This window comes from Macrobrachium rosenbergii, chromosome 26, assembly GCF_040412425.1.
Source record: "Macrobrachium rosenbergii isolate ZJJX-2024 chromosome 26, ASM4041242v1, whole genome shotgun sequence".
Taxonomy (NCBI): Eukaryota; Metazoa; Arthropoda; class Malacostraca; order Decapoda; family Palaemonidae; genus Macrobrachium; species Macrobrachium rosenbergii.
Window position 1 is genome coordinate 48092693 of NC_089766.1, and position 22558 is coordinate 48115250.

The 22558-nt window shown below is 37.4% G+C and overlaps 1 long non-coding RNA gene across 4 annotated transcripts in view; it reads right to left on the bottom strand.

The window, feature by feature from the left end:
• Nucleotides 1-603: 603 nt before the first annotated feature.
• Nucleotides 604-22558, bottom strand: part of LOC136853172 (uncharacterized) — a 143739-nt gene continuing 121784 nt past the window's right edge. The window contains exons 1-9 of one of the 4 annotated variants that reach the window (XR_010857380.1): nt 2948-5164; nt 2703-2771; nt 2465-2534; nt 2319-2350; nt 2067-2187; nt 1465-1936; nt 1108-1181; nt 783-896; nt 604-626 (exon numbers count right to left, since the gene is read on the bottom strand). This is a non-coding gene — a long non-coding RNA (uncharacterized lncRNA). Of the gene's footprint in view, nt 627-782; nt 897-1107; nt 1182-1464; nt 1937-2066; nt 2351-2464; nt 2535-2702; nt 2772-2947; nt 5165-22558 lie in introns of those variants that run through there. The other 3 variants (XR_010857378.1, XR_010857377.1, XR_010857379.1) reach the window with 3 other exon arrangements.

Genomic DNA, 22558 nt, shown 5'->3' on the forward strand with positions numbered 1-22558 from the left:
ACAGGCAGTCCCCGGTTATCAGCAGGGTTCTGTTCCGGGCGGCATGACAACAACCGAAAATAGTCTATGGGCTCTGAAAATAAAGTCTACAGGCTCCAAAAAAATTGTACTATGCCGCCAACCGGTTATCGGCGTCATAATGAAAACTATATTTTATATATCTTGTATAGGATTTACTTTAGTAGTACTTTATAGTACAATATACTGTACTGTAAAATGATGAAAGACTGACCTCACAACCTTTTGGGTGTCCTCTACAAGACGTACATACTTTCATTCCATGTTGTCACTGTATAACTTACTGTTGCTGATGAATGTCAAGTAAACACATTACAGTACAGTAGTCTGTAATGAAAATGTTAAAATTAAAGTTAGTTTATTTGAACAACACAGATAGAACAATACAGTATACAGTATGTAATATATACAGTATTAATTAAAGTACAGTACTGTAGAGTACACCACAGTACAGTACAGTACTTTCTACATTTTGTTATATACTTGTTTTAAATACAAAGTGAAGTGAACAAAATACTTCATAATTTCCTTACCCTTGTTTTAAAACAGTACAGTAACACAGTACTGACAGTAAAATTTAAAATTGTGTGGCCAATTTTCAGGGGATTCTGGAAATGTAAAAATTTACTATGTATTAGTAATGTGCAGTATACTAAAGTACACAATATACTGTACTACTGTACAGTCCTGTAAGCAACTACTGTATAGAGTTTTTATAAAATATAAAATGTATAAAAATTTTTAAAAAGCGAAGAATTCCTTACCTAATTTCAGTGATTTTGAAAGATACACAGTGCTGGTTGTGGGAGATGGAGATGTGCACAGTACAGTACACTTTACTGTAGTTGGTGATGAATGCTGTACAGCAGGTACACAGTCTGTAATAAAAATATTAAAATTAGTACTATGCAATACAGTAATGTACACAGTATATGTACAGTAATAAAGTACAGTACATACTGTACTGTAGTAAAAATATAATTTTGTTAAATACTGTACCATGTACCGCATACGTGCAGCAGTATATACCGTATATCAAAATGAAAAAAAAAAAAGTGTATAAAAATGAAAAAAGTACAAACTCCTTACCTAATTTCACTGATTTTGAAAGATGTACAGTACTGTAGTTGCTGATGAATTCTGTACAGCAGGTACATATTAGTCTGTAATGAAAATATTAACATTGGTACAGTACAGTATTCAGCAAGAATACATTTTGTTATAGTAAACCAAGCATACATTTTGTTATAAAAAATAACATGTAGTTATGTGACAGTGTAACCAAATACAGTAAAAAAATGAAAATTTGGCCATTTTCAGGGGACTGAAATGTTTTCTTGAAATTGTCAATATACTGTAACTGTACTTCCTGTATGCAAATATAAAGGAAAGTATTTTATAAAACAATATAAAATGTATAAAAATTAAAAGTCAAGAATTCCTTACCTAATTTTTAGTGATTTTGAAAGATATACTGAACTGGTTGTGGGAGATGGGGATGTGCATTATGTGGTACAGTACAGCAGTACTTAACACTTATACAGTTCAGTTCACAGTTCAGTACAGTACAGTACTGTATACTGTAGTTGCCGATGAATTCTGTACAACAGGTACACAGTCTGTAATAAAAATATCAAAATTAGTACTGTGCAGTAATGTACACAGTATATGTACAGAACACTATATGTACAGTAATAATGTATATACAGTACAGTACTGTATAGTACATATTGTACTACTGTAGTAAAAAATATATTTTTGTTAAATACTGTATACTATGTACATGCACAGCAGTAAATACAGTACAGTACACCAATAAAAAAAGTCAATGTCTCCTTATCTTTTTTTTTTTGTAAATTTTCATGCTGCTGTACATATCCCCTGGAAACTGGCTAAGTGACGGAATCTTCCAGGGAGTCTGGAATAAGATAAAAATGATACAATACTGTACTGCAAGTCTTTCGTAACAGTAACAAAAGTGTACAGTTGTACTACACCTAAAAACAAAGCACAGTATGTACGGTATATAAAAATGAAGAATTTCTTACCCGGTGGACATTGAGAGGGTGCAAAGTCTGGCGAGTTGGGGTTTGAGGATGGGATCACTGTACTACCTGATGCAGCAGGAGAGAGTGGGGTGGGCCTGGGAGGAGGGCGTAACTTCTGGATCTGGAATAATGATACAATCTGTACAGTACAGTACTGCTGTAGTACACTTGTTGTTTCTAAAATTTATAACAATCAATAAAACCATTTAAGCAATAATTAAGTGAAGAATTCCATTCTGTATTAGTACGGACTCTGGGTCATCCTGCGAACATGAGGCTCAATTCTGGAATGACAAAAAAAAAATTAGGTTATGAAACAGTACTTTACTGTATATTTACACAATTTATATATGTATGTACCATGCAGTAAAGCAAATAAAATTAAATAACTTTCTTACCAGATAGAGCTGGAGAGGCTGGTGAGTACTGCTGGGGGAGGGTCATCACTTGTAGGGTGGTGGCTTAATCCTGGAATGATAATGAAAAAAATTAGGTTATGCAACAGTACTGTATATAAATATATACACTATTAGTACAGTACAGTACAGTACTGTACTGTACAGTATATTGTACAGTACTTTACAGTAAAAAAAAAATGATTTACATATGTACAAAAAAAAAAAAAAAATTCCTTACCAGATACAGCTGGAGAGGATGGTGGGTTTATTACTGGAGGGTCATCACTTGCAAGGTGGTGGCTCAATCCTGGAATGATAATGAAAAAAATAATTAGGTTATGAAACAGTACTGCATAAATATATGTATAGTAACATACAGTACAGCAGTATATTGTACAGGTACAGCACTTTACAGCATAAAACAATTTACATAGTATGTACAGTACTGTACTGCACAGTAAAACAAAACCAAAAATTCCTTACCAGGAGAGGTTGGTGGAGGTAATTCTATTATATGTCAGGTGCAGTGGAATCAGGACAGAACTTTTCCTCTGCAATAACAAGAATGATATAAATGATGACCCTGAGGACATGGCGAAATGTCCTCCTAGTGTAGTAAGCCTTGAAGCTAGCAATGACTCCCTGGTCCATCGGCTGTAGAGGCGATGTAGTGTTTGGTGGAAGGTAGACTACCTTCACTTCAGGAGAAATCTCACCCAAATCAGTAGGCTGACCTGGGGCATTGTCCAACACCAGCAGGACCTTAAATTCCAGACCCTCTCCTCCAAATACTTTTTAACCGAACCATTCCTCGAAGATAGCAACAGTGACCCTGGCTTTCTTGTTAGCCTTCCAAATGACAGGGAGCCGAGGCTTGAAAATTCCCTTTAGGGCCCTTGGATTTTAAGCCAGTTACACTAACAAGGGCTTCAGCTTGAAGTCACCACTGGCATTACTCCCAAGTAGTAAAGTCAGCCTCTCCTTACTGACTTTATGGCCTGGTGCCGTCTTCTCCTCTTTGGATATGTACGTACGGCTAGGAATACGTTTCCAAAATAAGCCTGTCTCGTCCAGATTGAAAACTTGGTCAGCAGTATAGTTTCCTTCCCGGATGATTTCAGCGAGAGAACTAGTAAAACCTTGTGCCGCTTCCTGTTGAATTCAAACAAAGTTTAAAGTGTTGTGTCTGTAAGATACCGCATCGCGGTCTCTTTCGAGCGTGCACGTGTGTGTGCGTCATCCATCAGGGGGAACAAGACAAAAAAAAGGGCATCCCATTTTCTCTCTCTCAAGGAACGCAACTCCTACCATACAATATTTCCGTCTGTGTCTCCCTAACCATTATTGTCTTGATTTATGTACAATCACCACTACTTGCATTGCCATGCAAGCATTCCAATCATGTACTCAATGTTCCACTGAATCTTCTGTATCAAACTATATGTATGTTTCTGTTTGTGAGGACGCCAAACGTCCAGCCATTTTACATATATTACGCTACAGCATTGTACAGTATTCATTAATCTGTCTCGAGTCTCATGCAATTGACCTTATGTGGAATTTTCTGGCCTTTCCATTGATACATGCTGTATCATTGTATGTTTATTATGTCTCACAATCACTATCTGTTTGTCTGTCAACAAACATAGATGTCCGAAATATTACCTCTGTTTTGCCCTGTCTGTGTAGAAACTACTTTGCGGCTCGCACCAGCCAATAACTTCAAAGATTCTGTACACTCATTCAGTAAGGAACCACCAATAAACCAGACAAAACACAGCCAGTATGTCACTCTATACCATCCTTACATGTCCATCTGTTTCGAGTATTTCTAGTCGGAATAATTTTGAATTTTCCATAAAGTGGAGAAATTATCATTATTTCAAACATGCCAAAGCAAGTCTCACACAAGCAAAAATTTAGAAAAGAATGGCTGCAAGAGGAGGTATGCAAAGACTGGATCACAGAAGTTCCTAATGATGAAAGAAATGTTTATTGCAAGTATTGCAAGACAACAATTAGAGCAAAATTCTATGACAAAGGCTCACGCAAAAAGTGAGAATCACCAAGTGAATAGTAAACCATTTTCTTCTTCCAGGTAATTCAAGATTAGTTTTCCTAAAGTTGAAAAATATCGTGATGTGGCTCGAGCAGAGGCCCAGTTGTGGCTTTTCATTGCTAAACATTGTGCGATTAGTTCTTGTGATAACCTAGTGGATGTCATAAAAAAATATTTCTCTGATAAGACTTCAGCGGATATTGCAATGCATAGAACTAAAAGCTCTGCAGTACTTAAAAATGTTCTTATGCCCCACTTTGTTGCTAAGCTGAAGGAAGACATAGGTGATAGGAAGTACAGCATTTTAACTGATGAATCCACAGATACATCTGTTATTAAGTATTTGGGATTAGCTATTCATTTCTTTAGTAAACAGTCACATTAGTTAGTTTCTACATTTTTACACCTCACTCCTCTACACAAATGTGATGCAAATGGTATCATCCATGCTCTGAAATCATCTTTACATGTTTTTGGACTGAACTTGCAGAATATGGTTGGCATTGGATCTGACAATGCTAGTGTCATGGTTGGGATAAACAATGGGGTTTACAAAACACTAAAGGAAGAAATTCCTGCATTAGTGCATGTCCGCTGTGCATGCCATTCAGTCCAGCTAGCTGTGTCTGATGCATGTTCAGAGACTAAAAACTCATTTTTGTTTGAAACAAAATCATCAAGACAAAGATGTTACATAAATGATGGAAATGCTCCAAACCCATTTTGACTAGCTTACAGTGATGACCAATGGCAAAATCACTTTTAGTTTAACAAAATCATTTAGTGTTTCTAAAGTCTTTGTACAAATGAATATAATCATGCATATTTGGTTTTTCTAAAGTCTGTGTTAAATGAGGTTCAGAGAGTGAACAAGATTTTTTAATCTAAATGACTGCGACCCAACAAAATTACTTGACTTGACACTTTTGATAGAAAATCTAGTGAACAGAGTGATACTTCCTTCAAACCGGCATCGGGTTGATCCATTCTCTTGCAATTTGGAAGACTACTTAGTACCTAAATTGTACTTAGGTTATGAAACTGAAAAGCTGTCATCTGACCTACCCAAACATCTGCCTGAGGATCGAGAGAAAAGCCTTAGAGAACGATGTTCTCAATTTTTTATATTACTTATCAGAACTTCGCAACAGACTACCTGATAATGAGCAAGTACTGAAAACTATGTCATTGCTCAGTGTTGAAAACACACTACGTGTAGTGAAAAACTCGACTGCCCCACTCTTAGAATCTTTGGATATAAGTGCAGAAAATATTACAAAAATTGAACTCCAATGGTCAAACATAACTAAAAAAAAATGGCACAAAACAAAGAACACTGAAATTTTGGGCTGAAGTTAATGGCTACAAAGATGCATCGAATATAAATCTTCATAACTAGCTTTCATCTATTGCCATAACAATCTTGAGTCTGCCCCATTTAATGCTGAAACAGAGTTTTTTCAGTCAAATGAATCTCATTAAGACCAAATTAAGGAAATAGAATGAAAACAAGATACAACTAATGCATTACTTCATATATGGTATGGGCTGAACAGAATGTCAGAAACTTGGGTGACAATTTTCCAAATGCAGTACTTGATCTAGTAACATCAAGTGAAAAGTATCATCATTCAAAACAAGGCACAATGGATCAACCTGGAATATCATATACCGAAGAAATGGATGACGATGATGATGACGATCTAAATATTTTACTGCAAATTATGTAAACCTAAAAAAAAAAATTGTATACATTTATTAATATATGCTACATGAATAGTTTGTTAGAATTTATTTTATTTATTAAAAGGATTTAATTTGTCTGCATTTATTAAGATACAGTATACTTTTGATTGAACTATTAAAATAATGTTTCTTTGCACACTTTTTTGACAATTTTTTTTTTATTTACTTTTTGAGCCAAATAAGAAAAGTACTTTGTTTATAACGATTAAATTGCAAGGCAAAAATCTATGCCTTGCAATTTAATCATTATAAACAAGGTACTTTCTTCGATTATCACTGGTGAAGCAACAGCCATAGTTGATGCTTTAAATCTTGCATCTGATAAATTTAAATCCCCAGTTATATGTAGTGACTCAAGGAGGGTTTTAGAAGCCCTAAACAAGTTTAACCCTACCCATCCCTTAATTCAAAAGGCTCAGGAATGGCTTTTTTATCTTTCTGTTCGCCACAAAGCAGTCAAGTTTTGCTGGATTCCTGGGCACACTGGTCTAGGAGGGAATGATCTGGCTGACAGTAAAGCAATGGATGTCAAAAGATGATTTCTTAACTAATAAGGTGCCACATTTGGATATGCATCCTGTTATCAGATGATACACTCGTACAAAATGGCAGCAGAGATGGACTTCCCTTATTTTATCCACAAACAGGAAGTACAGAAACATTACAAAAAGTATCGATTTTTGGAGTTCGGGTTTCAATCGTGACGGAAGATTTGAGATCATCCTAACATTGCTTAAGAATGGCCATACCCACTTCACTCATAGCTATATTTTAAAGGGAACCAGTGCCCCAGTTTGTGCTCACTATGGTGGTCAGCCATCTGTTGAGTACGTGCTGGTGCACTGTTCTAAATTTAATCACCTTAGGGAAAGTACTTACTAACTGGGAGACTATTTTACAAATTTTAAATGATGACATTGAGGCTGATAACCTTATGGGTTATCTGAAAGAATCTGGTTATTTTAATGAGAAATGATTTTAGTAAATTTGATAGATTTTAGTCATTTATTCTTATACTAAGTATATATTTTGGATATAAAAGTTTAATATACACATTTTTTGTTGGTTCTATCTAATATTTTTCAAGTTTTTAAGTTCATATTTTAACACAATTTTACTATTGTGTCATCATTCACCTATTCATTATAAATCATATTAATTTAATCTATTTCACCTTCATTACAGCACTGAATTATTCTGATGGGTTCCAGCCCTTGGTCTTCAAGACCTAAATTTCACAATCAATCACAATGGTCGATTGGTACAATTTCTGCCAGAATATAAATTAAGGAATATCGCTTGCCACAAGATATGGCAAATTCAACAAACAGCAGTTTAACAGTGGCCATAAAGCCAACAAATGCTGGTGTTTAGTGGCACGGACCAACTACACGTGAAACTTTCTCAAAGTCGTTCCAGACCACTCAACAGAAACTCTGCTCCTGCTGCTGTTGGACTAGGTTCTTCCTAAAACCATGATTATACCAGACTGCTGGAAGGCGTACAACATTTGGGATTGTTCCTTCCAGCATACAAAGTTTCAATCAAGCTTTGAAACCAATTCATCAAGTGCTAGATGAAGCAAAGTAATTGCCCTTACTAGAATTGAATTCCTTGCTAGCGTTCGCAACAGACTCAACTGCCAAAGTGGAATGAAACGCCCTTGGCTGTATTTGGCAGCGAAATTAGCAATAACCCCTCTCCGAGAAAGTAAAATATGCTGAAAGGCTTACTTTGAATTATCATCTACTTAAAAATAACCCAACAGGACCTTTATAAAAATATATTTCAGACTGTCATCGAGGACTAACAGACCAATTGTCTCTTCTGCTTCAGTATGTTTATGATCTAGCCACAATGAAAAGATTAGATTTTGTGATATTAAGTGCTCGCTCACATTTTTCACATTATACACATTAGTTGTAAACTATAATGCAAGAAAGTAGCCATTGCGTTTTCTCCAAGCTCATGCTGCTCTGGAGAGATTTTGTCAAAGCACTGAAAGTACTTATGTTGATATTCATAATAGAGATTGATGAGAGCTTTCTGGATTAAATATTCATTGCTTCAATCTCTAAGAAAATATTTTTCTAATTTTAGCAAATAAGGCTGTCAAGCCCAGCACTGGGGCACTCTTCACCATAAGAATACTGTCTATCTATTCTTCTTGAGAAACAGAATCAAAGTTTTCTCTTGTCATCTTGGTCATTAATAAATATTTTATTAGGGCGTCTCAAATGTATGTGCAAACACCAACGTTCCATATCTATAAAAATTACTTTGTCAAAAGCACAAGCTCCTTTGCGCAAAACTTACAAAATCCCTCGATTCCCGGCAAAAGATAGTTTCTCAATCCCTTGCTTCAAGGTTGTTATAGTGGAGGCCTGAATGTGACCTTACTGTGCCTTTAAGAGCTATCTGAAAAGACCTCTCTCCTTAAGGCTGGAGTGAAGAATTTTTGTTTAGCACCCGTCGCCAGATGATGATGGCATCTAACAACAAAACTTTCTTTACAATTTATTTAAGTTTGTATGCTTTGAAGGGTAAGCACGCCACTTTCATAGAAGTGTAAATTTAAACAGGAAAAATATATGGGGAGCCAGAATGGACGGAAAAATGCAAAATGAACAAAATGCAAAGTTGATGTTCAAAAAAAGGGTTTGAGCATAGTTTGATATGAATTTATCATTTAACCATACTACTGCACTATTAACTTTATGATTTTCACGATGTCTGATAAATTTAATTACTACTGCCTTGCGACTGCTTACCCCTGTCCAAAGGGCCAAAAAATGTTTAACATGAATGAAAAATCAGAACAGATGAATTATAGTACAGACTTGACAGTCTACAAGAAGAGAGAGAATGTGCTCCTGCATATGTACTAATTGCTTCAAAATTTTAATAAAGGAATGACATATGCCATAGGCTTGTAGAATAAAAGTAAAGCTTCAACATTTTAATGAAGGAACAACATATGCCATAGGCTTGTAGAATAAAAGTAAAGATTATCTACTGCCTTCAAGATTCTAATCAAACCAGCTGCCACTTACTTTTATTCTAATCAAACCAGCTGCCACTTACTTTTAAAGTCAAATTGTGCACATGGAAAGAATGGCATCTATTTAGAACTGGAATGATTCTCCACAATTACAGACTCATCAACAAATGCCCAAAGATGACAAAATCTTTTAAACCATTTTGCACAACATGCCTCGTATGTAATGTGATATGAAGTCTGCAACTACCAAGTTATTCCCATGAAATTATTTATCTTTACTGACTGAAAGACAACACTTCCAGATGCTTTCAAACAAAACAGCTGGTCCCTAGACATTCAATCCACAAACACTACACAACTGGTGCCAGGTGCTGGCATTATTATAACTAATATTAATGAACAGAGGACTGTTTCATGTTAACACTAATGCTTATTTCCTTACTCTTTCCATATCCTTTTATTTGACCCTGATTTCACTTATCCAATGCTTATTTTGCTTATAAGATTGGGATTTTGGGATTTTCTTGTCACTTAGCGATTGATTAGAGTAATTACTTATATGTTATAACCTTTACACTGTCCAGTACGCAATGCAACTTATGTTAAATTTGAAATGCCTTTGAGATACACCATCAGAAATTCCACTCATGAAAATTAAGAGGGTGGGGGCCAGACAGGGGAAATAGAGAGTAGCTACCAAGAACCAAATCTGGTAGCTGCTCAAATACAAATGAGTTACGCTTACTTTTTACCTACTTAGAGTTTCCTTCAGAATTAACTCTTTGTTGACAAAGAGGTGAAGGATATGAGGACGTTCCGTTTGTTAGGCAAAGTCCCTAGTGTTGGGTCTGAACTCAACAGCCTGATGGAATGGAGGATGGGATTTATAGGCCAAGGGCCAAGCACTGGGACCTACGAGGTCATTCAGCACTGGAGGGGAAATTACGATTAGACAGGTTTGAAAGAGGAAAACCTCATAGTTGCACTATGAAACAATGATAAGAGTGGAAAGAAAAATATGAAAAAAAACATGAAAGGAGGTACAGCAAAGGAATGAAAAGGGCTGCAGCTGGGGGCCAAAGGGACACTGCAAAGAACTGAGTAATGCCTACAGTGCAAAGCACGGGGATGCACTGACGGCACTAACCCCTACAGCAACAACAGCCAGATGGCTCCGAAGAATGGGCATATTCTTGATCCATACTGTACTCCCATCATTAAAGTCATGACAGGATTAAAAGCAAATATACATTATTTCTAACAAACTGTCTAGGACCACCCCAAATACAATAAAGTGTTCAAAATAACAATTTTACCAGCTGAAAGAAAAACAATTAGGCTAAACGTCAAAATATCTCCATACTTTCTAAGAATTCATGCAATGCAAAATTTATTCAAGGTTTATAAAACTGAGAAGACCTTTAGAGGTGAACATAAATGTAGTTCCTCAGACAAGCCACCACTTCAACTAGATTACCATCTTAGATCCAAAAATAAAAGCTTTATGATATGCTAAAAAAAATAAATGGACTTATCCATACGAGTGCAACAAAATAAAGGCTTCAACGATCTCACATCAAAGCCTGCCCAAAAAAATTAGAACGGGCTGCCTCAAGAAATGGAAAAATTGCAAAGTCCCCCTCCTCTACGCCTGAAATTACTGGCAATTACGAGTGACCTAGAAAAGGCCAATGTAGATTATTCTGACATTGATACTGAATTGGTAGACATTACCACTTCAAAATACTGTACTTGAATTCTTGGAAGTCTGATTTAACTGTCGAAGTTATGAAATCAATCTCCATCAACAGAGCTCAGAGGTAAAATGATAAAAAAAAATTCATGATGCCCGTGCACGTAAAACTACTCTTAGTTTTCAAGAACAAGCAAAACAAAAAATTACATGAGATCACAATCTTTTTCTTGTAATACAGTACAACAAATTCAATTAATTCAAAGACAAGTGTCATGTCAAAATTGCACTTGTAACCATTAGGTAAAGAAAATTTGAAGGATAAAAGTTCAAAGTATACTAAACTTCAAAATCGCTGGTTCATAAACAATTCATGGGAATGTTAACAATCACAAGGCCCAGATACATTTACAAATTCGAAGGCTAGCGATAATATGCTATTGGAATATGCCTACATGTTAATGCCAGTCTTCAACAAGGAGATTAGATTTATGGTGATGTCCTGACCCACATTCAGTGGAGCCACCTTCACCCATTATTTTGATATCTCTGACCTGCCTGATTAACAGCGTCTCAATCGTTTACAATTTACAGCAGTTGGGATTAGAACTTATTGATTTCAAGATGCGAAGCAACTACTAAAATCCTCATTGAGCTTCAGAATTTGATATAATGAACTCAAAAAGTCTGTGTTCTCAGGGTTATAAATGTCCAATTCAAAAGGAAAAATGCTTTGCATCAGATTTTTCAAAAGAACTACGTAAAACCGAAGCTTATAGACAGGAACTACTCTAAATTCCCATCACAGAATTGGCTTTCGAGGTTTGTAATTTACAGCAGTTGGGATTAGAACTTCATTGTGAGAAGCAAGCTGCCACTCGATTTTCACTGACATTCAGGTAATACACTGAAATTTCAGCATGTTGCATGGATAAAAAAAAGTTTACTTAAACGTAGCTGCTCAAGTTCAATAGTTGCAAAAACTTTGCAGTCTGCATCATAAAATTCATTGATTTCAAGTTGCGAAGCAACTACTAAAATCCTCATTGAGTTTCAGAATTTGATATAATGAACTCAAAAAGTCTGTGTTCTCAGGGTTATAAATGTCCAATTCAAAAGGAAAAATGCTTTGCATCAGATTTTTCAAAAGAACTATAAAACCAGTTATAGACAGGAACTACTCTAAATTCCCATCACAGAATTGGCTTTCGAGGTTTGTAATTTACAGCAGTTGGGATTAGAACTTCATTGTGAGAAGCAAGCTGCCACTCGATTTTCACTGACATTCAGGTAATACACTGAAATTTCAGCATGTTGCATGGATAAAAAAAAGTTTACTTAAACGTAGCTGCTCAAGTTCATCAGTTGCAAAAACTTTGCAGTCTGCATCATAAAATTCATTGATTTCAAGATGCGAAGCAACTACTAAAATCCTCATTGAGCTTCAGAATTTGATATAATGAACTCAAAAAGTCTGTGTTCTCAGGGTTATAAATGTCCAATTCAAAAGGAAAAATGCTTTGCATCAGATTTTTCAAAAGAACTATGTAAAACCGAAGCTTATAGACAGGAACTACTCTAAATTCCCATCACAGAATTGGCTTTCGAGGTTTGCTAGTTACCATCTGTATAAATATAGATTGTTGGGGATCCAAATTTCCTACAGAAATATGAAAAGCCATGACCTTACTGAGGTTTGTGCAACATAAAAAATTTTGGTCCACATTGATATTCATGATAAAGGATCGTGGAAACTGCAAACTATCACGCCAGTGCATGCATTAGGTATATTTTCAATAATTTGCCAATGCATTAAATTCATCAATACTGGCTATAAATGCTTCCACTGTTAGGAACAGGATAATAAGCAATTCTGATGCCCAATGTCGTGAAAAAATTCAGTGCACAGGATTTTTTTGCTTCAAACTCCTGCAGATTCTACAAGGCTGACAGAATGGTGGGAACTTACTGGACAAGGCACGCCATAAACACGACTATTATTGCACATTTTGCTGCAATGCACCTACGGGCTGCAGTATGTGACGTCATGTTTTGTCTTATTACTTGAGTGGTTTGTTGTAGGCTTGAAGTCCTGAAGCCCTAGTATGTAAAAATAAATTAACCCAATTAGCAACTGCCTGGACAGGGAAGTGAGACTGTCGTGCGATAATCTCGCCCTTGTCGTTCCCAGAATCCTGTTCGTGACAGATGTGGGTTGGGCTCCTAAGGTTTGTGTGAAATTACCAACTGTGAGTGATCCTGTGTAATTGTAGTGAGCATGATTGTGGGCGAGAGTAACTGTTTGGGCGTTTGCATGCTGCGGTGGCGTTGTGTTAGGCTCCCAAAGGTTTGTGTAAAATTAGCAACCGAGTGATCCTATGTAATTGTAGTGAGAATGATTGTGGGTGAGAGTAACTGTTTCGGCATTTGTAATGCTGCGGTGGCGTTGTGTTAGTCGTGGTTCGGTTCCAGTGTGTAGTCGTGTTTCGTGTTGCAGGTGCGGAGATTGTCAGTTAGTACGTTTTTGGGGGGTTTGTGTGATTATTATGTAAGGGTGATGGTTGATAAGGTTTTTATAAATAGAAAAAACTTGATATGTGACTTGTTTATCCTTGTATGGGGACTAAGTCACTTTCATAGTTTGTGGGTTGATCATGCAGTCTATCGCCACAACGAATATACAGTGACATCCGTCGAGGAAATTCCCGACATTAGTGGTCCTTCAAATCAGATCAACCCAAGTGGTGGTCCCCCATTAGAGGTTGGGCGAGGCATGGCGAGATACCTGCCAGTGTGAAAAATTTATCTGAACTATTTGGCCTAATGTCTACTTCAACTGTGAAGTAGACATTAGGCCAGTGAGAGGAACAATCATTTACCAATTGTTCTTTACCTTTTTCGTTTTTCCTGTGTACGGAGTTGACGTCTGTCATGGGGTGCTTGGCAGCATCAGTCAGGCTTTGGAAAGCAGAACGGCAGGTTCTCGGCAATGTTCCGTTGAGAAAACAGTAGCAGCAGTTTTCCGAGGATCACCTTGCTGTGGGTGATAGCAGCAATCGCAGGTTTTTGAGGATCACCTTGTGGGTGACGGCAACAACCACAGTTTTCTGAGTATCACCTTGTTGAGGGTGACGGTAGCGACAGCAGTTTCTTGAGTATCTCCTGGTTGGAGGGTGATGGCCATGTCGGCAGATTTGAAGCGTCGCTGGGCTGATGGACTTCAAGTACTCGAGGAGGAGGTCGTGACCGGACCATGTTTTTACTAACTATTACTGTTGGTGGAGCAAAAGGCTCCGAGTTGTGGTTGTATATTACCGAGCGAGTGGATCGTGTAATTGTGGTTAATGAGCAAGTATGGTTCTGAAAGTGTTTATGTAATTATTAATATTTCATTTTTGTATCTGTGTGGTGCTGCCGCTGGACATTATTTATTTTGTGATTTTTATTGAGAATTGTTGAACCTAAAGTAACCATGTAATGTGATTGTTTGTACAGGTATTGGTCATTTGCTTTAACCCTTTCGCTGCGGAGAACGACTTTTCTCCGCGTCACGCGAGAAATTTTTTGCTAAGCGCAGTGTTGCCAAAGCGCGGAGAAACAACCAAAAGTGCGGAAAAGATTCGAGGGGGAGTCATTGAATGCAGAGCTGAGGTCTGCACTCCTCACGTATGCAGAGCTGTAGGTCCACATAAATATGCTTTTAAAATGTTTTTCCATTAATAAAACTAATTAAAGTAATAATTTGTTTCATTAATCACATTACACATATTTAATATATTTGAAAATACTAACAGTTTTGTAAAACAAACCATTCTCACTATAAATAGTCTCGAGTGTTTACGCGCCAATATCAGACACGATAGTCAATTAAGAACCGGTTGTGCCAACAGCAGATGACGTAGCCCAAACGTGATATCCTACAATACATTCATTCTTTAGGTCCAGCAATCTTCAACTGCCTTTGTAATCATATATATAGTTAGTAAAGATGGGTTAATTTGTGAATTAATCTTAGGGTGAAGACTGACTTACATTATTGTAAACTTAGTCATGTTTAATGAATTTTTTTTTTATACAAAACTGCAAATCTGTATTAGGCAACTGCATTAGTTGAAGTAATTCAACTGATTATAACATTACTTCGCAACTCTACACCACCCAGTGCGGAGTTGTTTCTCGGTGATGTGCGGACTTCGCAGCAACCCTGGCTCAGCCTAAGCGCCTCTTTCAGAAGACGCATTTGGCTTCTAGATACTGCCAACTGTTGCCAATTTTATGAACTACTCACTGGCTTAGACGCTCTTCAATCTTCTCTCGAGTCATTCACTGAATTTGGTAAGTTTTTGTTATTTTCACGCTGTCATCATGAAATCATGATATATATCCATATTTTACGATAGCAGCATATGTATTTTGCTATATAAATCAATATTATTCATGGATTCATCGTCATATAACGCTAGCCAAAGTTCCCTTACCAAAAGTGAAAGTTTTACTTTAGGATCTGAAGGGTTGCCATAACAATTACACAAATATAAACGTATTTCATCGCGAATGAAGTTCAAAATGCAACAGATAATGGTGTTTCCAGAAACTGATATACATATTTACTCAAGTAAATAAATAATAGTCAAATGACAAGCACACTTAAAAGAAAAGAAGTTTTGTTTTCCTAACCCAGAGGTTTTGTTTACACATGTCAGCTGTCTTGCAGGCCAGCTGCCTTGGCTGGCTATCGGACCCTTCTTTGTTTTTACGATACGAGATCAAATTCGTAGATAAATTCTTGTTTTTCAATAGAATAAACCTTGCATTTAGTAATAAAATCAAATATATGATATACTATTGGCGAAATACTCGAAATTGCAAATTTTTGATTAGTCAGCTGACTTTGTCCCTTTAATTTTTCCCTTTAACTCTGGGCGTAGCCTAATTATTTGTTCCTTTTCTTTTATAGGTATAAGATGGCCTCTACTTCTCATGCGTTATCTTTGGAGGAAACTGATGACATTTTATTTGGATCCGATTCAGAAATTGGGTCAGATATAGACGATCCTACACCAAATGATGATGATGATTATGATACCACTGATGAAGATATGGATGAAGACGTTCCAGCAACATGCTCATCAACCACAAATTCATTGTACTGGAATAAAATTGATAACCTCATTCAATTAGGTAATGTTTTTGATTACACAGCTTCCCATAAGGTAATTGATTTTGACAACTTAAATCCTTATGAGTGTTTCACAAGATTTTTTCCAGAAAAAATTGATGAACACATTGCAAAAGAAACAGTATTTTAAATCAATGATAGCTACAAAACATTCCTTTGCCAAGAAGATCAAGATACCACCAGTGGTCAGATGTAACTTCTGATGATATAAAAGCTGTTGTTGCTATTTAAATAACTATGGGTATACTTCATAAACCCACAATTGAAAGTTACTTTAGTGAAAGTACTTTTTATTCAATACCCCTGGCTTCAGAGAAGTTTTTTCACGGGATAAGTATCAGTTGATTAGATCAGCTATTCAATTTATTGATAATAAGATGGAAATGATAGACTAAGACCAGACCAATATTAGATATGGTAAAAGATTTATATGGGAAGTACTACGTAAGCAATAAAGAAATCATGATAAAATTTAAAGGTAGGCTATTTTACTAACAATATTTACCATCAAAGCCTTCAACTAAATGGGGAATAAAGGTATGGTCAATAACAGGTGCACATACAGGTTACCTGCTTAAATTTAATGTCTATACTGGGAAGAATTCTCCACATCAGCCATCAGAAGGGTACTCATTTTGTTTTGTCTTTGTTACAGGGTTTTGAAAACAAAGGTCATGTTATTTACATGGACAGTTTTTATAACCGAGTGAATCTTTATGACAAACTTGAGAAAAAAACTTTAGCTTGTGGACCAGTTAGGATAAATAGGAAGGGTCTGCCAGCTGCAATGAAACAAATAACTGTGAAAAAGGGAGCTTTACCAGTAACATGGGTGAGAAGTGATGGTCAAATGCTTGCTTGTTCTTGGCAAGACACAACCAGGGTTAATTTACAGTCTAGTTTTGGGACAGTAGGTACACAAAGTGAAAATTCATTCAAAGAAAGGTGACAGAGAAATTGACAAGCCCTGCGTTCATGTAGAATATAAGAAATAGTACATGGGGGGAGTTGATAAGTTTGTTCAACTTTGTTCAACATACCCTTAAAAAAAGTCAGAAATGGTACCAACCCATCTAGCACTTTATAGTTGAGGCAGCATTAGTAAACTCAAACATATGTTATAATATCCAGAATCCCACTGCCAAGCTTCATCAAAAAAAAAAAAAAATCAGGGAAAAAATGATTAACACTTTGCTGGAAGGGTATAAGGGGAGTAAAACTCAAAGGAGGGGGTAGGTATTCAAATCCTATGGAATCTAGACAAACTGAAAGGCATTTTCCAGCACAGTATGTTGACAAAAACCACAAACCCCAATGTATTGTATGCTGTCTTGCCAAAGAATTGCTTGAAGAAAGGTAAAGGAGAATGTAAGGGAAAGCAAACGACCTATTTTTGTGATCAGTGTGTTGAAAAACCACCTCTTTGTATCATTCCTGTTTTGAGACAGTCATACCTTTACAGTGTACAAAAACCGTTGCCAATGTGGAAAATAAAAGTGTGAGACGTTGATGAATTTGCTAGAGGATTATTGGTGAAATTAATAAAGTCATCTAAGAAAAAGAATGTGCCATTTTTCTTAATTGTTACCCTTTTATCAAATAATTGAAGTCAGATAATATATCCAAGCAAAAATAGTGCAATTCTTTAAAATACAATGGTTTTAGAATACAAAAATTGGTTTCAGTAAATTTTAAGCATTTTAAAATTTTTCATTGAAAATGTGCACAAAGCTGTGAAACGTACGTATTTGTAAGTCCGCAACGAAAGGGTTAAGTTTCTATTTTCCAAAACCTAGACTCGTTTGTAAATATGTATATTACTTATTGTAAATAAATTAAGGTTAAGGTCACTTTTTTGTATTGTTCAGCTCCTTCCTCTTTTGTTTGTCACCTCTCGTTAGTCATTTCAGCCCAATTGCTTGTTTGTGCATTGAACCTGTTGATCTCGAAGCAGCGAGATCATTACAGCCAGAGCAGTCACCCAATGCAATGCAACTGCACAATGCTCAGCTGGAGATGCCTGCCAGTGTGAAAAATTTCTTCTGAACTATTTGGCCTAAAATCTACTTCAACTGTGAGTGTAATAATCCCACTTGCCAGAGCAGTCACCCAATGCAATGCAACTGCACAATGCTCAGCTGGAGATGCCTGCCAGAGTGAAAAATTTCTTCTGAACTATTTTGCCTAAAATCTACTTCAACTGTGAGAGTAATAATCCCACTTGCCAGAGCAGTCATCCGATGCAATGCAACTGCACAATGCTCAGCTGGAGATGCCTGCCAGAGTGAAAATTTCTTCTGAACTATTTGGCCTAAAATCTACTTCAACTGTGAGTGTAATAATCCCACTTGCCAGAGCAGTCACCCAATGCAATGCAACTGCACAATGCTCAGCTGGAGATGCCTCCCAGAGTGAAAAATTTCTTCTGAACTATTTGGCCTAAAATCTACTTCAACTGTGAGTGTAATAATCCCACTTGCCAGAGCAGTCACCCAATGCAATGCAACTGCACAATGCTCAGCTGGAGATGCCTCCCAGAGTGAAAAATTTCTTCTGAACTATTTGGCCTAAAATCTACTTCAACTGTGAGTGTAATAATCCCACTTGCCAGAGAGTCACCCAATGCAATGCAACTGCACAATGCTCAGCTGGAGATGCCTGCCAGAGTGAAAAATTTCTTCTGAACTATTTGGCCTAAAATCTACTTCAACTGTGAGTGTAATAATCCCACTTGCCAGAGCAGTCATCAATGCAATGCAACTGCACAATGCTCAGCTGGAGATGCCTGCCAGTGTGAAAAATTTCTTCTGAACTATTTGGCCTAAAATCTACTTCAACTGTGAGTGTAATAATCCCACTTGCCAGAGAGTCACCCAATGCAATGCAACTGCACAATGCTCAGCTGGAGATGCCTGCCACTGTGAAAAATTTCTTCTGAACTATTTGGCCTAAAATCTACTTCAACTGTGAGTGTAATAATCCCACTTGCCAGAGAGTCACCCAATGCAATGCAACTGCACAATGCTCAGCTGGAGATGCCTGCCAGTGTGAAAATTTCTTCTGAACTATTTGGCCTAAAATCTACTTCAACTGTGAGTGTAATAATCCCACTTGCCAGAGCAGTCATCCCAATGCAATGCAACTGCACAATGCTGAGCTGGAGATGCCTGCCAGTGTGAAAATTTCTTCTGAACTATTTGGCCTAAAATCTACTTCAACTGTGAGTGTAATAATCCCACTTGCCAGAGCAGTCACCCAATGCAATGCAACTGCACAATGCTCAGCTGGAGATGCCTCCCAGTGTGAAAAATTTCTTCTGAACTATTTGGCCTAAAATCTACTTCAACTGTGAGTGTAATAATCCCACTTGCCAGAGCAGTCATCCTATGCAATGCAACTGCACAATGCTCAGCTGGAGATGCCTGCCAGTGTGAAAAATTTCTTCTGAACTATTTGGCCTAAAATCTACTTCAACTGTGAGTGTAATAATCCCACTTGCCAGAGCAGTCACCCAATGCAATGCAACTGCACAATGCTCAGCTGGAGATGCCTGCCAGTGTGAAAAATTTCTTCTGAACTATTTGGCCTAAAATCTACTTCAACTGTGAGTGTAATAATCCCACTTGCCAGAGCAGTCACCCAATGCAATGCAACTGCACAATGCTCAGCTGGAGATGCCTGCCAGTGTGAAAAATTTCTTCTGAACTATTTGGCCTAAAATCTACTTCAACTGTGAGTGTAATAATCCCACTTGCCAGAGCAGTCACCCAATGCAATGCAACTGCACAATGCTCAGCTGGAGATGCCTGCCAGTGTGAAAAATTTCTTCTGAACTATTTGGCCTAAAATCTACTTCAACTGTGAGTGTAATAATCCCACTTGCCAGAGCAGTCACCCAATGCAATGCAACTGCACAATGCTCAGCTGGAGATGCCTGCCACTGTGAAAAATTTCTTCTGAACTATTTGGCCTAAAATCTACTTCAACTGTGAGTGTAATAATCCCACTTGCCAGAGCAGTCATCCGATGCAATGCAACTGCACAATGCTCAGCTGGAGATGCCTGCCAGAAAAATTTCTTGAACTATTTGAAAAATTTCTTCTGAACTGAAATTGAACTATTTGGCCTAAAATCTACTTCAACTGTGAGTGTAATAATCCCACTTGCCAGAGCAGTCATCCAATGCAATGCAACTGCACAATGCTCAGCTGGAGATGCCTGCCAGTGTGAAAAATTTCTTCTGAACTATTTGGCCTAAAATCTACTTCAACTGTGAGTGTAATAATCCCACTTGCCAGAGCAGTCATCCTATGCAATGCAACTGCACAATGCTGAGCTGGAGATGCCTGCCAGTGTGAAAAATTTCTTCTGAACTATTTGGCCTAAAATCTACTTCAACTGTGAGTGTAATAATCCCACTTGCCAGAGCAGTCATCCAATGCAATGCAACTGCACAATGCTCAGCTGGAGATGCCTGCCAGTGTGAAAAATTTCTTCTGAACTATTTGGCCTAAAATCTACTTCAACTGTGAGTGTAATAATCCCACTTGCCAGAGCAGTCATCCCAATGCAATGCAACTGCACAATGCTGAGCTGGAGATGCCTGCCAGTGTGAAAAATTTCTTCTGAACTATTTGGCCTAAAATCTACTTCAACTGTGTGTGTAATAATCCCACTTGCCAGAGCAGTCACCCAATGCAATGCAACTGCACAATGCTCAGCTGGAGATGCCTGCCACTGAAAAATTTCTTCTGAACTATTTGGCCTAAAATCTACTTCAACTGTGAGTGTAATAATCCCACTTGCCAGAGCAGTCATCCTATGCAATGCAACTGCACAATGCTCAGCTGGAGATGCCTGCCAGTGTGAAAATTTCTTCTGAACTATTTGGCCTAAAATCTACTTTTGGCCTTAAAAGTCACCCAATGCACTACAACTGCACTAACAGCTGGAGATGCCTCATTTTTCTTTTATTTGGCTTTAAAATCTACTTTTGTGAGATAATCCCACTTGCCAGAGCAGTCACCCAATGCAATGCAACTGCACAATGCTCAGCTGGAGATGCCTGCCACTGTGAAAAATTTCTTCTGAACTATTTGGCCCCTTCAACTGTGTGAGTAATAATCCCACTTGCCAAGACAATGATGCAACTGAAAAAAGATGCCTGCCAGTGTGAAAATTTCTTCTGAACTATTTGGACCTAAAATGTTCAACTGTTTTCTAATCCCCCTCAGACATAGGCCCAAGTCAAAAACAATGCTCAGCAGAGATGCCTGCCAGTGTGAAAATTTCTTCTATGCTAAAAATTCAACTGTGTGAGTAATAATCCCACTTGAAATGAGCAAGTCACCCAATGCAATGCAACTGCACAATGCTCAGCTGGAGATGCCTGCCAGTTGAAAATGATACTGAACTGATTTGGTCTAAAATCATCAAGGTAAAATACAAGAGTCAAATGCAATGTTTTTGCACAATGCTCAGCTGAGATGCCTGCCAGTGTGAAAATTTCTTCTGAAACTAAAATCTATTGTGAGTAATAATCCCACTTGCCAGAGCAGTCACCAATGCAATGCAACTGATTTCAGCTGGAGATCACCATTTGAGATATTGCCTAAAATCTACTTCAACTGTGTGAGTAATAATCCCACTTGCCAGAGCAGTCACCCAATGCAATGCAACTGCACAATGCTGCTGGAGATGGTGTGAAAATTTCTTCTGAACTATTTGGCCTAAAATCTACTTCAACTGTGTGAGATGAGCAGTCACCCAAAACAGACATTGCTGGCTGGAGATCTGAAAATTCTGAGACTATTTTAAATCTACTTCAATATTGTGTAATAATCCCACTTACATCACCCATTGCAATATACATGCCAGCACATTTCTTCTGAAGTCAACTGTGTGGGTGATAGTTGCAAGACATCACGTTTGCAAACATTACTCATGAGATTTGACTGAAAATTTCTTCTGAACTATTTGGTATAAATCTACTTCAACTGAGATAATACCAGAGCAGTCATCCTATGCAATGCAACTGCACAATGCCAGCTGGAGATTGCCAGTGTGAAAATTTCTTCTGAACTATTTGGTCTAAAATCATCAACTGTGGTAATATGTCAGAGCAGTCATCTATGCAATGCAACTGCACAATGCTCAGCTGGAGACCCTGCCAGATGAAAAACTTTTTCTGAACCATTTGGCCTAAATCTCTTCAACTGTGAGTCCAAAATCCCACTTTTTCAGAGCAGTCACCCAAGAGCAACTGCACAATGCTCAGCAGTCCTTCTGTGAAAAATTTCTTCTGAACTATTTACTAAAATTCTACCAACATAACTTTTCCCCATGCAATAGCACAACAGCTGGAGATCCCTGCCAGTTGAAAACTTTTTCAACTAACAACTGTGAGTGTTTTCCCA